At 45.5% G+C, this 16,302-nt stretch overlaps 1 pseudogene; it reads right to left on the bottom strand.

The window, feature by feature from the left end:
- The window catches only part of LOC101579741, a 22,194-nt pseudogene extending 8,468 nt beyond the window's left edge, over positions 1–13,726 (bottom strand).
- Positions 13,727–16,302: the final 2,576 nt, after the last annotated feature.

The following is a 16,302-nucleotide window of genomic DNA, read 5'->3' as shown; positions in this document are numbered from 1 at the left end:
TTGCAGTACCAGGGATTGAACTCAGGACCCTGTGCTTGCCAGGCAAGTGCTTATTCTACTGAGCTATCTCTCTGGCCCTCTGTAATCCTTATTTTTTTTTTTTTAGTAGTTTTTTTTTTTTCCTGGCTTAGGATGCCTTAAGGGCAGGTCTGGAAAGGCATGAGGATCTGGGGATCGAACCACAATATCCTGAGCCTGACTGCCTTTGCTTAAGCAGGCATTTAAACAACTGAGCTAATGGGCAGGCCCCTGTAATCCTTATTTTGAATTGAAAAATAAAATGATCTTTGCAATTGTGAAACATGATATTTTGATGTATGCGTGCAACATGAAATAACTACATCAAGCTAATTAATGTAAGCTTTGTGTCAAATACTTAACATTTTTTGATGGTTGCCTCCCATTTCTGAAAGTACCTACCTCTGGAAGCAGATGGGTGTCTGTCTGCATGGATGACCTTTCTTCTGATGGCTGATGTTATCTGTAGCCTCTCAAACTCCCACTGTCCTTGTGGCAGATATAATTTACAAAGAACCAAAACCAAAACCACCCATAAAACACCCCTCCATCAAAACAATTCTAGTCCATATACTCTTTTAGAATCTTTCTACTAAGCCATCAAGATGTGCACTTTATGCTCCCTCACCTTGAACCTGGGTGGGCCTTGTGACTGCCGCTACAAAGACAAGATGCAAGCGAGGTTCAACTAGGTGAGTCAACACAGCATTCTCTTCTCTCTGCCTTGGGCTGTGCACCTCCAGATCCCTGAGCTGCCACAGAAGAAGCCCAACCACTCTGAAGCTGTCACACTGGAGAGCCCAGGTGGGTGCAGAGAGAGGCGCCTGAGGATCACCCACTGATCTCCTGCTGCTCCCCTTCCCCAGCTGACTGCATACTCAGCCTAGATTGCTGACTCACAATGTCAGCAAGATTATTGTTGTTTTGGGGCCACCAACTTTTGTGTGGTTTGTTAACCTAACAAGTAACAAGAATATTACTCTTCCTCCTTCCAAACACAACTGTCCAGCCTTCTCCTGCCAGCTTAGGGCCAACAAGAAGATCCCACTCCCATTCTATAGGCTGTTCTATTTGGTCTAAAGAGAATTCTCTCTGCTTTCCAAAGACTTTTTCAGGATTCAACTTAGGCCCAAGTGCAAGAGGAGAGACTTGGGGATTTCTTAGTAAGTTTGTTTTGTTCTTTTCTGGGAAAGTTCTCACAAACAGCATTCCCCCTCCCCTTAGATCTTGTTGCGTGAAGACGCTAAGGCGTGGAGCCTCTGCACCCCCACCATTGTCAGCCTGAGGCCAGTCTTGCTCATGGAAGACAGCAAAGGCCAAGAATACCAAGGGGAATGGAGCTTCAGTTACTATGCCTCATCATTCTTAAAGCCCAACCTACTGTGAGATTCCCCATTAGGTAAGTACATTGTGAGGGCCAGGCTTCACTGTGATGCACGAAGTCCTCAATTCACAAGGACTTAAGGTGGAAGGTGCTCAACTCCTTCTCATGTAAAAGTGTCTGTGAACCCAGGTCAGGATGGTGTGGCAACTCTACTTGATGGAGGTTTAAGGAAGTGGGATTCCTCTAGGTGATCTCTCCACTGTCTCCACCAGCTGGCTCTCATCCTTAAGGTCTAAGACAATGGAATGTTTTCCAGGCAGCTAAAGGAGAAAGGCATAGGAAAGAAGGGGAAGTCTATGTACCTAGCACTCGAGGAAGACACCTGAAATCCGTTAAATATGCTTCTGCTTACATCTTGCTGACTAAAACTCAGTGCGAGGGAGGCCAGGAGGAGTAACTTATATGGTAGGTGGTCAAATGCTCAGGTGAGAATCAGGACTCATAGTCCTGGGTGTTTGGGGACAACAGGTTCTCTAAGACAGTGAAACCATATATTTTCTTTTAATTCTTTTAATTAGTTTATTAATTTATAGCCAAGGAGAGCTTGATTATTATATCCCTTTGGGAACCTATAACCTACAAAATCCTTCTTTCATCAATCTGTTGCCCTGAAGTTGGTGTACGAGTGATCTTAAATTAGCAGAATAGTTGTGTCCGGTTCTTTTTTATTTTGTGTTGCCTGACAGAAGGACACAATAGCACATGGACAGTATAAGCCAGAGATGGAAATAGCCTTTGTATCAGAAAACAAGTTCACATTTAGCAATGCTCAGGAGAGCAGATATCACATTTTTTATCAGTTGCTGCTATAATACAGCATGTAGTAGATGTTCGATAAATATTTATTTGTTTGTTACAGGGTCTCACTATCCAGCTTGGACTTGTAGTGATCATTCTGTCTCATCCTCCAAGTGGTGGGATTACAGGCATGCACCACCATGCCCAGTTTTGGTGGCTGGCACTGCACACCTGGGGTTCTGGGGCCAGTATAACATGTGGTACATGGGAGTGTACCTGGGTCTTTGTGCTTGACAGGCAGGTACTTAGACTGCTGAGCTATCTACCCAGCCCAGTAAATACATTGTTTTATTAAAGAAAAGTTGGCCTTTTTTTTTTTTTTTTTTTTTTTTGCATCTAGTACAGGGGATATAGGGTCTACAGGGTCTCACTACATAGATTGAACTCATAGTGATCTTCCTGTTTTCAGCCTCCCAAGCACTGGGATTACAGGTATGTACTGCCACACCCAGTCTCCATCACCATCTCAGCACACTCTAGGGACAGGACTTGGTCCCGGTGAGTTGTGGGCCATTGCTAATATCTGCTGCCAGCTCAGCATGTGGAGTGGTGGCTTATTTAGAATTGCAGGTGGGTGACGTCGAAATACTTCAGATGATTCTTTATACTAAGTACATGGCTTACACACTGTACAGAGTATCATATTTCAAGTAACCACCATCTTGTCCCATAAAATTACAATTTTCTCCACATAAGAGCACTGTCATAGTAACTTGCACGTGGTAGAAATCAACCAATATTTCTTGAGTCTCAGTTATGCTTTCCAAAAACAGAGCATTACTGTCAGTGGGCAATCAATTAACTGCCCAGATGTCTTTCATTCAAATATTTCTGCATATATCTTCTTGTGTATTTACATGTGTAATACTAACTGTAATCAGTTAGTATTTTTCAATCCCCCAAAGAAGTATAATCAGAGCATCACAACTTGCTGGCAGTGCTTAATTGAAGGACTAGCAAATAGTAGGCAGTGTCTAACCCATATAAAAACCTGTGTAACAAGGAGTGGAGGATGTTGCATAATGTCAAGGAATTCTCGGGTATTTGCCCATCTTGGATGCTCACCTTGGTATTTATCCAGCGTCCTTGCATCTGCTAAATCAACTGAGCAATAAGGGCTGACGTTCTCTTCTGTGATCAGAACTCCTAGACTTCCCTTGCTCCACTTTCTCATGGCTCTGCACTAACATGTCTGTAAAATGGAGAAGGGCTGCATGAACATATGAGATTCCTGAATGACTACAGTGGTCCATCTGCATGGGAGCTGAAAGATGGAACGCTACCTTTGGCCAAGCGTGGGATATTGGCAATCTGGGGAGAAAGCCTCAGGTTATGCAAGTGATTTTGGGAACAACTTGGCAGCCTCCAAACACGCTCTGGGATCTCTTCCTGTCTGTCATTAGGACTCCTACTTATTCAAGACAATGTCTCCAAAGAAATCAAATATGTTCCCGGCCTTTCAGGTTCTGTGGTGCTGTGGAGATGAGTGGCTCTGTCACCAGAGATGAATGTGTGGCCTTTCATTATTTATCAAGACTGTGATGTCTTCCTATGCTTTGGGCACCAGTTTGCAAACCTTAATGCTCTGGAGAGAAATCAAGGTCTGGAATGACAAAAGGGCTCTAGTTCACCAAGGAAAGTGCTTCCTTCTTGTGGCGTTTTTCCTCTGGAGTTCTTGCCAAGTTCAGTAGTGCTTTCTATGGCCTGGACATAAAAAGTAAGGATAAAACAGAATCTTCTGGAGATCTGCATGTGTTCCCCAGTGACCTTGGCCTATGTCCCAGGTCTTCTGCTTCTTCATTTTTCCTCTCATGTCCCTTTGTCTTCAGAGTGGTCAGTGAAACCCAGGCTTTTCGGGGTAGGACCCCCGTCTATCTGAACTGAACCATGGGTGTAGTGTCAGGCTGACCGGAGGCCTGTGCCCAGCCTGAGCCAGCGCCTGGCCTGCAGCAGTCCTGCACTAGCAGAAACTTCTCTGGAAGGCTGCTCACCTGCTTTCAGATCATTCCTTAGACCCAGCTACATGCTTCAAAGGCTCTTCAAAGCCTCCAAGCCCCAGCTCCTTCTGGGCACTGTATCTGCTCTACAGTTCTCAATCCACTGACCCAGGAACTGAGTTTCTCAGGCTAGTTTTTATGGTGAAGTGGGTGTTTCAAAGTGGATTAATGTTTCACACAGCTTCTGAGCTCAGACAGATTTCCATGCAGCAACCTGACACCAATTTATGTACACAGGCCACAGAGTGGAAGGCAGCTTTTCTGGATGTCCAGGGACAGAGTTATATCATGAGCTGGTGACGGGATCTCCACTGGTGTGATCACGAAGGAGCAGGGAACTCTGGGAACAAACCATTTCTTCTTCAAAATATGCAAAGGGATGACCCGGGACTTTGTTTTGCTGGGAATCAATAGAATGATTTTAAAGAATTTACCAGTTCTCAAAACAATGGAAAGATTTTTTCCGCGTTTGCTTCTCCTTTTATCTTCCTTTTCTCTCTCTTCTCTATTCCTCCCTTCTTTCTTTCTTTTCCTCTCTTCTTGTATAATATTTCAGAATGTAAGGAATCCAGAGAAAGTTATTTCTTTATTGTAGGTGGTGTATCATCTGTACAAATGTCCCATGTGCTTTATTTATGCCACTTTGCCCTCCCAGGATGTCTACCAAGGATTATGGATCATGGTGTCATGAAACATTGCCATCTACTTCTATTCATTTCAGTTATGCCATTCATGGTTTGCCTTCCACACATGATAGGCAAAAAAGAACCTTCATGGTGTACCAGGTGTTTCAAACTAAATGCACCACTCGAGAAGAGGCCATAAATCTGTCCTTGAAAGTGGAGGCCTTGCCCTATGTGCCCCTGCCATATGGTGCCCACACAAGGGTCACACTCAGACAGGAGAATCAGTCAACTTTCTTTGGGGACATGGAAGAGAACAGGCTAGCTGTCCTGCTTACTCTGATGTGGCCTATTGGAGGGGCAGAATCACATTTAACCATTGTCCACAGCAACAACAAAAATGCAAACAAGACAGGACAATCCTAACAAAAACTCGTGAACTTTAAGTCCCCACTCTAGGGGTTATGTAGCAGAATAACTAACCTGTAGTTCACGCTCTGGGCCCAGTGAATGATGAGAGGGCTGACCCTGGGTGCGTAAGCACTTCCTGGATTACCTTTGAAAGGTCGTATAAATAGACCAGCGGGGAGTGTTAAGTCATCTGTTTATTTGGCTATAATTTTTTTAGAGAGGAAAGAGGACATTTATTGTGCATAGCTGACCAGGCTCTACTGGTTTGGATAATATTTTAATTACTATCCCATGTTTTTAGAACTCAGTATCTGTTTCTTTTTATTTAAAAAATTATTTATATATTTTTATTTTTATTTTATGGAAAAATTGAAATTTCATAATAGAATAACAATAGTTAACACACTGCATATTGTTATCTTCACAGTTATTACAGCACAAGATATGGGCATAAAAGTTCTCCAAACCATATTAGCACAAGTCATGCTTTTCAATGAACTAAGAAAAACTAGTAGTGTAACTTCTTGCATTTTTTCCCTCTACCCTTCTTTCCTTGCCCCTTTCCCCACCCTAGTTCCTCTTTCCTTTGGAACAATCTCTCCCCATTTCGTAATATCTATTGTACACCTCGGGCAGTGGTTGCTCTTGCTGGCCCTTCTCCTCTCTGTGCACTGCTCGGGACGTCTGGGGACACCTGGTGTGGGAGCATCAGTCCTGGTGGGCACCCGTGCGGAGGCGGTCGGGCACTGAGGGAGGCATGAGCAGGCAGGACACGGGAGCAGACACAGGAGCCCATTACTGGATGGGGCTTTGCTGCAGGAACTTTCCCAGTTGCTGGAGGAAGAGATAAAGCCCGCAAACACACCATCTCTCAGCACCTATGTTATTTATGGTTGTTTATTTGTGCTTAGATTTTCAATACCCCCAAAGAAGCTATTTTGAGGCTGTTAGAATTATTTGTTATCCTGAAGCAATGAAAGAGAAGCTCTATTTTCCCAAATGCAACTGCTATCTACAACTTTCTATTTGCATGGTTGTGTTATGTGCACTTGTGCGTGCATGCGTATACACACACACACACACACACACCATGCACGAACTACGGGGTTTTTTCTTTCCTTTTCTCTTTCTTCTTTGGGCAGAGTGGGTCCCCTTTAACCTCAGTCTTGGTTTGCTGCATTCTTTCACATAAATAGTGAGTACTAAAGTTATCAGGGTTTTGTAACAGCTCCTGGCAGCCCAGCGACTTTCAGCAGGTGTGGTTTCAATTTATATTTAGTCTCTCAGACACCTTAGCAGGCTTTTCTCACCACAAGGTGAGTGACAGTGGATCGACCACACTACAAATCACCTTCCTGAGTGTTCTCACGGACTCACTTCTAAGGCAGCGGGGTGGCAACCTGTGTAGCGCTGTCTACCAGAAAGTTCAAAGCCCTCATAGACAAAGGCCCTGGAGCTCAGCACACTTTATCTTTGGAGGAGGGTAAGTGCCCCATTCAGAGCAAGAATATGAGACACAGAGATGAAGTTACTTTCCTGAGGTCATGGTGAGCTTGTGGCAGACAGGACTAGAACCCCTTGCAGGCTGGCTCCTCGGTGACGGCCTCCTGCCTCGGCTTCACTACTGTAAGGCTACTTTTGAATCAGATTTGGTTTCCTTCATTGATTCTTTATACAACCATGGGACTAAGCCTGTTTCCCTCTAGTACAGGAAGAATCTTTGCACTGGGAGGTTTTTGAAGAAAAAAATATGTGTAAAGAGAGAGAGAGAGAGAGAGAGAGAGAGAGAGAGAGAGAAGTTTGATGTAGACGAGCTAATTTCCAGGCAAGTGTGGCCTCTTCACAGCCCTGTGACTGGAAAGTCATGCTTCTCCTTGGAATTTTGTTTCCTTCTGTGTAAAGTGGGGATGCAGTGCAGTCGACAGGGTGCACCCAAGTGGGACAGCGCACCAGCGTGTTTTTAAAAATTTCATACAGCTACTGTACAAGTCAGTGTGGAGTCCTCAAGAAGCTAAAGCTGGAAATCCCAGCTGGCCCAGCTATTCGCCCTCTACGTATTGTCCCGAGTGAGCCAAAGACCTCGCGTCACGGGGCTGCCTGCACACCCACTCATGCTTCTAGCAGCGCAGCTCCCAACAGCTAGATACAGGAAGCAACCTGTCTGTCCACCCGGAGACGGATGAAGAAGATGTATTCATGCACGACGGGGAAGTTCTCTGCCACAAAGAAAGAGAGCACTGAGTCAGCTGGAGGAAAACAGATGATTCTCTGAGACCATAATGTTCAGTGAAATAAATCAGACTCACAGCTGAATTATCGCACGGTTTCTCTTACGTGAGAAATCCAGATAATAAACAAAGAGCAACGTAAAAGAATAAGATGGATAATAGAAAGTAGGGAGACAGATATTTCTCAGAAGGGAAGCAGATCAAGGGATGCAGAGAGGGAGAGGAAGGAGAGGGAAAGGGAACAGAATAAGGAATTAAGATGTGTTAGGTCCATGTGCCGACTCTACCCGCACAGGTATACTGCACACGTGTACTAATAAAAACCCTATTATTATTATTTGTGTGTGTGTGTGACAGAGAGAGAGAGAGAGAGAGAGAGAGAGAGAGAGAGAGAGAGAGAGAGAGAGAGAGAGACCAAACCCCCATGGGAATATGAGAGTCTAGCCATCTCATGCCTACATTCTTTGGAATTACTTGGAACTGGGGTTCCTTCTGTTGTCTGCCTCACCCACAGACCCCCTCTTTCCTAAGAGTTTCCTTCTCCCTTCTGTCATGCTGGAGTTTTGTCTTTATATTCTCTCTTCTAGAAGAACGTGGCATGTGATGCTTTTCATGTATCCTTGATTTTAACTACTCATTTGGAATATTCATAGAAAGTATAACTACATGTACACAATGATAAGGGAATGACAGCCAGACACATACAAAGAAAAGGTTAATCAACTCTTTCTTTTTGTGCATTTTATTTTTATGTATTTAGTGCAGGGTCTAGAAAATCTCATTACGTAGATCGGACTTGTAGTGATTCTCCTCTTTTCAGCCTCTCAAGCGCTGGGATCACAGGCTTGCACCACCATGCCCAGTCTCAATCTTCATCTCAGTGCACCCTGGAGGCAGGACCTACAAGGCACGCCTGGGGATCGAACCCCAGTCCCTGAGTCTGCCTAAGCAGGTGCTTTAATCCGCCGAGCTATCTGGCCCTCCCTAAAGATAGAGTTGAATTTTTTTGTGTGTGCCCGGGAGCGGGGCTGCTGTGGCATGTGGTGCTGGGGATTGAACTGCGGTCCCTACACTTGCCTAAGCTTGACTAAGCAGGCGCTTTAGACCACTGAGCTATCATCGCTGGCCCATTCAACTTCCCATTCTTTCTGATCCCATCCAAACCCAGTAATCAAAGTTAATAACTTTATGTGAGCTTCCACTCTTTTATCTGGGTTTCTGCCAACAAAGTTAATTTCTGCTTGCACAAATACGAGTCTTCTGGATACCCTTTTTTAAACAAAAAAGGACCATGCTATTAATATTACTTTGTTATTTATATTTTACTTAAAAAATATAACACATCTCTTTTGTTTAATACATGTATATTTTTAAACTAGATATCCAGTATTTCATCATTTGGATAATTATGATTTATTAAATAATTTCCTTATCTGGAATGAATTTTTAGGCTTCCCCAATAAGAAATTCTTCAATAAATATCCAAATACAAGTATCCTTCAATATCTTGGTACTTATATTTCTGTGATAAAGTTTTTCTTTCTCTTGTTTTTTTCCTCTGGTTGTACTGAGTATCAAAACCATGGCCACTGCACTGAGCTACATCTCCAGCTCTTTTTAAATTTCTTTCTTTCTTTCTTTCTTTCTTTCTTTCTTTCTTTCTTTCTTTCTTTCTTTCTTCCTTCCTTCCTTCCTTCCTTTCTTTCTTTCTTTCTTTCTTTCTTTCTATATTTTAGGGAAGGGTCTACAGGGTGTTCAGGGTCTCACTACTACATCTGATTCGTAGTGATCTGCCTGTTTACAGCCTCCCAGGAGCTGGGATTACAGGCCCGTGCCACCATGCCCAGTCTTTAAATTTCTTATTGTGAGCCAGGGTCTTGCTAAGTCACTAAGCTGTCCAGGTAGGACCAAAACTTACAATCCTTTCCTCAGCCTCCTGGAGTGCTGGGCTCACAGGCATGCGTGCGACCACACGCGTTCACGTGTGATCGAGTTTCAAAGCGGAGGAATCTGTGGGATCAAAGGATGTGCGCACTTACAACGCGCGAGGGCTGGGCGTGCAGCTCAGCAGAGGAGCGTGTGCTTCTATGAAGCAGCTCCACGTTCAAGCCCAGCACCCCAGAACAACAAATGTGTAGCCTGGGATGCATTATAGGCCCACAGATGACTTCAAAGATCGTACAATTCATATTCTTACCTGCACCATATAAAACCCCCGATTCCCCATACTTTTAGGTACCATGTGTGGTATCATTTTCATTTTCTGAACTCCTGGATGTTACATTTTCTTTTTCAGATGTAAACTGACCATTTCTGTTCCATCCCGTGCTTTTTTCTTCACATCTCCTTGCCTGTGTTTTCCTGCAGGGCTGGAGATTGGCCCAGGCCCTCACACATGGCAGGCAAGCACTGTCACCGAGGCTCGTCCCCAGCCCCTTTCCCTCTTTTTGATGACAGACTTTCCCTTTTATTAATATAATAAATTCAGTGCCACAGCATACATGTAGTTCATACATGCTCGAATTAGTTGTCTGTGTCCCTCTGAAATCCTCATGGTGAAGCCTAACCAGTCATGTGACCCCATTATGAGGTGGGTCTTTTGGGGTCCTGTGGGAGATGATCAGTGGGGTGGCCCTCCTTTCATATGGGATCCATTCCCTCATCTTATCGGAGCTCGTTCGCCTCCTCACCAGAGCAACATACAGTAAGGGCCCATCCACAAAGGGCAGGCTTTCACCAGACACCCGGTCTACTGGATCCTTGATTGTTGACTTTCTACCTCGGGAACTGTGAGCACTGTAGTTCTGTTTTGTAGATTTCCCAGTCTGAGATATTTTGTTGTAACAGTCCAAAGGGACCTAGACAAAAATTTTGCCCCAGCTGTCCCTCGTTTCTGCTGTTACTTAGGCCCCTCTTTGCTGCACTGGCTTCTAGACCACCCACAGCCCTGTCCCTGGTGCTCGTGGTCTACCCTTTCTCTTTCCCCACTCTACTGTTTCCTCCTTTAGCTCCGTGGCTGCTCTTCTTTTTTTCTCCATTTTGCCCATGGCCGTGACCTGTGCCCTCTTGACCTCCCACCTCACAGTTCGGAGCACTTGTAGGTTCTGTCATTTCTCCCCTTCACGCTTACGAACCTTGTTTCCGCATCTCTAGCAGCAGCCTCTAACCTTGGGTTCCCGCTGCTCATTAGTCCTATGTGCTAGGTTTTTCTCTCATTTCCTAGGCATCTGGGGTAAGAATGATACATTATTTTCCTCACCTTTAAGACCAGTTTTTCCCCTTTAACTTTTCTGACTCTCTCAATACAATTAGTGCTTTGTCACCCAGACATGAGGCTTTGGGTTCATCATTAACCTTTATAGCAAGGCAGTCATCCAACTGTAAGCAGCCCAATCTCGATGCCCAAAGCCTCCTCCTTGGTCTAATATTAAGCTTCTTGTTGGGAAACACTTGTACTTTTAATGTGTAATTTTTTCCTACACAGTATTTCCAGAGTAAAGATATAGTTCAGTGCAGTAGTTTCAGGAACGGAGGCTTAGATAGGAAACCTCATTGGCAGAAGGAGGTCATGCGTGATGCCAATAAGCTGGGGGACAAGTGAGTCTTCAGAGGAGTTGATGGAAGTGAAAAAAGACTTCTGCTGAGAAATTCTTTAAGATAGATGTCTGGGAAGTCATTCCCTTATTGCATATTTAAGATGGCTTTCCCACACAGCGTAGGCTGGAGGTGAGAGTCTAGGGAGGGGTGTAACAGGCTTCAGCCCTGGGGATGCGCACAGGGCTCCGAGGAGATCACAATGGAGGACTGTAGAAGGGTTAGAGTCTCATGTTTCCCATGGAGGATCGTTTCCTTCCAAGCTTCCACTTTGTTTTGATGATTCGGTAAAGATTTACAAATGCTGGCCTGCATCCTGCGTCAGGAATGTGAGGGCAAGGGCAGAGTGCTGCTGGGTCAGATGGTGCGGGCAGTAAAGATGGAGACAGACGGCTCAGAGGAAGGTCTGGAGCTGGAGTGGCTGAGTGTGGGTGGGAGGTGATATGAGGAAGTGACAGATGGCAAGGAGACTGCACAGACGCACTCTTGCACAGGTCTCTGGATGCCCTGTGCCTACCTCAGTTTCTTCAGCCACAAGTGGCAGTAACAATGCTTTCTGCTTCACTTGGTCCCTGGGGAAATTCAGTGAATCGGTATATAGAGACAGAGCGATGCTTAGAACATAGCTAGCATAAGCTAGTATTGTGCTGATGCATCGAGACATATCGACCTGTCAGTACGTCTGTCCTTTATAACAGGGCACTACTTTGGATCTAGTCTTTCTGTAAACAAATAAGTTTTATTGCAGCACATTTTAATGCAGAATGGTGAGATTTGTTTTTGTATATTTGTACCTGCATATCATATATATTGACTATTTTCATCCATGTTACCTCTTCCTCTTTTCCTCATTTAGCCCATGGCCTCTCTCCTGTATCTTTATATATCTACACACACACACACACACACACACACACATATATATATTATATAATATATATACATATACATTGTATTTAGTACAGGACCTACAGGCTCTCACTACACAGATTGGACTAGTAGTGATTCTCCTATTTTCAGCCTCCCATACGCTGGGATTGCAGGTATGTGCCACCACGCCCCGTCTCAATTGTGGTCTCAGTGTGCCCCGGGGGAGGGGCCGGCACACCATGCTGGGTATTGAACCCCAGCCACTGCGCTCTGCCTAAGTGGGCAGTTTAGTCCACTGAGCTATCTGGATGGCCCTCCTCTGTATCTTTTTTAAAAAAATGTATTTTGTACAGAGTCTCACTATGCAACTCAGACTCATAGTCAATCCTCATAGTGCTTTCAGACTCTGCAGTACTGGGATTACAGGCATGTGACACCACGCCTGGTCTTGGTGATTGACTCAGTGTGCCAGGGGATAGGGCTGGTAGGGCATGTGCTGCTGGGTATCAAACCCTGGTCCCTGTGCTTAGTCCGCTGAGCTATCTCTCCAGCCCTCTTTCCTGTATCTGAAAGCCATTTTCTAGTTTTCTGTCATTATTGATTTATAGATTGGTCATAGAAGACATAACATATGATATTTGACTTCCTGAGGCTATTTTGCTTTACATGATGGCTTGTAGTTCTGTCTACTTTTCTGCAAATGATATCATTCTATTCTTTTATTATAGTCAATCAATGCACCATTGTATAAACATCACTTATTTTTATCAGTTGATGGATATGTAGGGTGTTCCCATAATTTAGCTATTGTGAATTACATCACAATAAATATAGCTATGCATAGTATTCTGCATTTAATTCTTTTGGGAATATATCAAGGAGTGGTATAGTTGGATGACATGTATGTCAGGAGGCTGAAGCAGGAGGTTTGCTGTGAGTTTGAGGGGATCCTGGGCTACATAGTGAGTTCAGGGCCAGCCTGAACTACATAGCAAGACCTTGTCTCAAAAAAAAAAAAAAAAAAAAGAAGAAGAAGAAGAAGAAGAAGAAGAAGAAGAAGAAGAAGTAAGCTGGGGATTTGCCCTTCTTGGCACATTACTCTCATGGAATATTTACTGTCATTCTTTGTTGGACTCTGTCACAGAAGTGGAGTCGGCTTCATATTACTATCTACAAACTTTTTACGCTTATATGCCATGCTCCTATGAGACTTAAGTTCCTTGAAAGTAAGGACAATGTTTAAGCACCTCTTCTCTTGCAGTGACTCACCCAGTGCTATTTAATGGAATAACCAGGTAGCAAAGCCTGGATTATTTCCTTCCAGCTTTTTACAGCATTTTACTTCCTGGAACCGAGTCTGGTCTCTCCAGCGATGGTCCCTGTGAGGATGCTGCTGAGGCCCTGGGGGCCTTGCTCTCGGGCCAAGGCCAGGCGCTAAGCTCCTTGTTCACGTCCTGATGTGCTCTGCAAGGATCACATCGCTAGGTGGCTCAAGTAAACTGGCTGGAAAGCACCTGGCCTCTGGCTTCTGCCAAGCAATGGCCTTGGCCCTGGCCGGTCTTCCGGCCAAAGGAGCGCTTGGGGACCCGGCGGCCTTCTCACGTGGGTGGCCGCTGCCAGCTGGGCCCCAGCAGGCAGACAGCTTCCCCGTGCTTACCTTGAGTCGTCAGGCAGAAACGATAATTGCCTCTCATCCACCTCAGGGAGACGCGGCGGGACTATTGAGGAGGAAGGAAGCACCGGTGGGAAGCGCTTCTGCAGCATAAATATTGAAGACAGCCGGAAGACCGGCTCCACCGACATCAGTACCCGCTGCGACCTGTAGCTGCGTGATGCAAATCAGAAAAGATTAGGAAGCCGAGGTTCGTTCTGTTAGCTTAGGATAATTACAGAATTATGAATATGAAGCACCTCTTTTTTCCTTCCTTTGTAATAGTTTAATCCAATTACGGAACTTGTTGCCTTCAAAGATTGTGTGTATAGTAGTAGTGTAAAGGGAATGAAGAACATTTTGTGCCCGGGTCGCCTTTCTCCCCCCGGTGGCACGCCGAAGCGCCTCTTGCCCGGGAGTGCGTGGGTCGAGCTGTCCCCACTGTGATCCCACAGTGCCCTCTGGTGGCCACGCGCGGTTTCACATTTCTTCCATCAGAAACCGATCCAAAGGACCGGTGAATCGATTTGTCTCTGTCTCTCTGGGCCCCATAACTTCTTTCCCCATCATCTAATTTTACACCGCCACACCTGACACACCCCTTCTGTCCTTCCTCTGCAGACTCGTTCCGCCCAATGGGGAGGAAACACCTCGGGAGTTCTTGTGAAGGGCTGGGCGTTGGCGCGTCAGCTCCGGCAGGAACCCTCAGGCATTTTGTCTTCCTCGTCGCTCTCTCCGTTGATTTGCTGCTAGGTCCATGTGTTTTGTTGCGATCTACTGTCACCAGGATGTCAGGTCCCTGCAAACATGGACCATTTGTATTTTGCGCATTGCTGTGTAATTATGTCGGGCCCTTAGCTGCCTGCCCCTTCGTAAAGTTTGCGGAGTGAATGGATAAAAGTGTAGAAAGCATTTCAGCCGCTGTGTGGTAGTTGCTGTTAGAAGCAAAATGGGAGAAGCAGGGAGCCATCCAGCCGGGGCAGTGCCGAGAGGGCTGGGCCTCGCTGTCTGAGAAGCAGAGGACGCAGGTGAGCAGGCGGGGACAGGAGTCGCCACGCAGAGAGCAGCGGGGGCTGGGAGACAGCCCGGAGTCCACGCGAGCTGCACTGCCGTTCGGGAGGAGGGGTGCGGCTGGGGAAGCTCGAGGTGCACCGGGGACAGTCCCCTGCTTCACTGCGTCCGCAGGGCCACTGGCGGCCCTGTAAGTGCACAGGGTGCTTCATTCGCCGTCTTGTTAGCAGATCAGCAGCCGGAAAGCCTCAGCGCTGAGAATCGGCGCCTACTCACTTATGGGCGGGGCCCGGTGTGCGGCAGGAGCTAAGTACACGACACGGGATATAGTGGATCCTTTAGAACGAGAATAAAATAGGGCCACTCGGCGCGTGGAAGCCCCAGGCAGAAGGGAAACGAACAGAACCGCCCTTGCTGCGCACTGAAGCGCAGAGGGTGGAGGACGTGTGGTCATGTTCTCGGATGGTGGAAACCTCACCACTGATCTTGCCTGAATGCTTGTTGCATGAGTCAATGAACCGCGGGGCTAGTTACTGAGTAATAACTGAGCCGAATTTGTTGTAATAACGCTGTTTGGGTTCTGCAAACTTTTATTCAGTGTTTGTCCTGCGTTGAGCACTATGCTTTTGGTTCTGCTTCTGTTCTGGCCTCCCGGTGTGCTTCTTGTTTGTTAATGTGCATCCTATTGGCCACTTTAAAAACCTGGATCACTGGTTTACTTAGATTTAAAACAAACAAACAAAAAACCAAATCTTTTATTTATTTGGTACATGCTCTTGCTGCACAGTTCGGACTCATAGAGTTCCTGACCGGCAAGTCGTGCAGCAGCTGGGGTTGAACCGGAGTCCTTGAACTTGCTAGGCAGGTGTTTAGACCACAGAGCTATCTCCCTAGCCAATTTGACTAGATTTAACTTACGTTCTTTTAAGGTTTCAATTATGAGAGGGGAAAAAATCGCCTGAAATCCAAATACCTCTTTTAGGAAGGGAGCCCTACTTAGAATTTTGTAAGCTTTGCCATGAAATTTCTATTTTGACTCATTCATAGAGTGGGATTTTTGTATCAAATGTGGTGACTAAGCCCAGTAGATCTGGAGGCAGCTCTCCCCACATGGCTTTCTCTTTCTGGAGGCGAATTAAAACTATTAGGCCTTCAGGGTGGAGGAGATAGCTTAGTAGAATAAGTGCTTGCCTGGCAAGCACAAGGTCCTGAGTTCAATCCCCCCATACTTTAACCAAACCAAACCAAACCAAACCAAACCAAACCAAACCAAACCAAAACAACCCTGAACCTATTAGATCTTCAAATACATTGCTTGGGAGCGAGTTTCTCTGCCTGGAAAAGCATTTCTCAATTTTATTACCGTTCTTGAAGAGGATGCACATACAAGTCCTGTGTGGATTGAATACTGAATTCCTTTGGGGGGTCGGACTAGGAGAACGCTGATGCATGGCTTGATAAGAATCCTGATATAATTGTAGATTCCAGAGGGTTTCTCTTTATGAAAACACTTTTGGAAAGCAACATTTTTAAAGGTTTCAAACCATGCTGCCTTGGAGAAGCCCCTAACCAGACTGCATGGAGTCATCCTAGTTATGCTCAGAGCAAGAGATTTAAGGGAAAAGGAGCTTCCTTTTAAGTGCTGGAGAGTGAAAGTGCTTTAGCTGAGATCCAGAACAGGAAGACGTGCTGCCACGGAGGAGCCAGAGATGGTGAG

The sequence above is a fragment of the Octodon degus genome, unplaced genomic scaffold, assembly GCF_000260255.1.
Source record: "Octodon degus isolate 3935 unplaced genomic scaffold, OctDeg1.0 scaffold00114, whole genome shotgun sequence".
NCBI classification, from domain to species: Eukaryota; Metazoa; Chordata; class Mammalia; order Rodentia; family Octodontidae; genus Octodon; species Octodon degus.
Note: the sequence above shows the minus strand (reverse complement) of the source record. Positions and strands in the feature narration are given on the sequence as shown.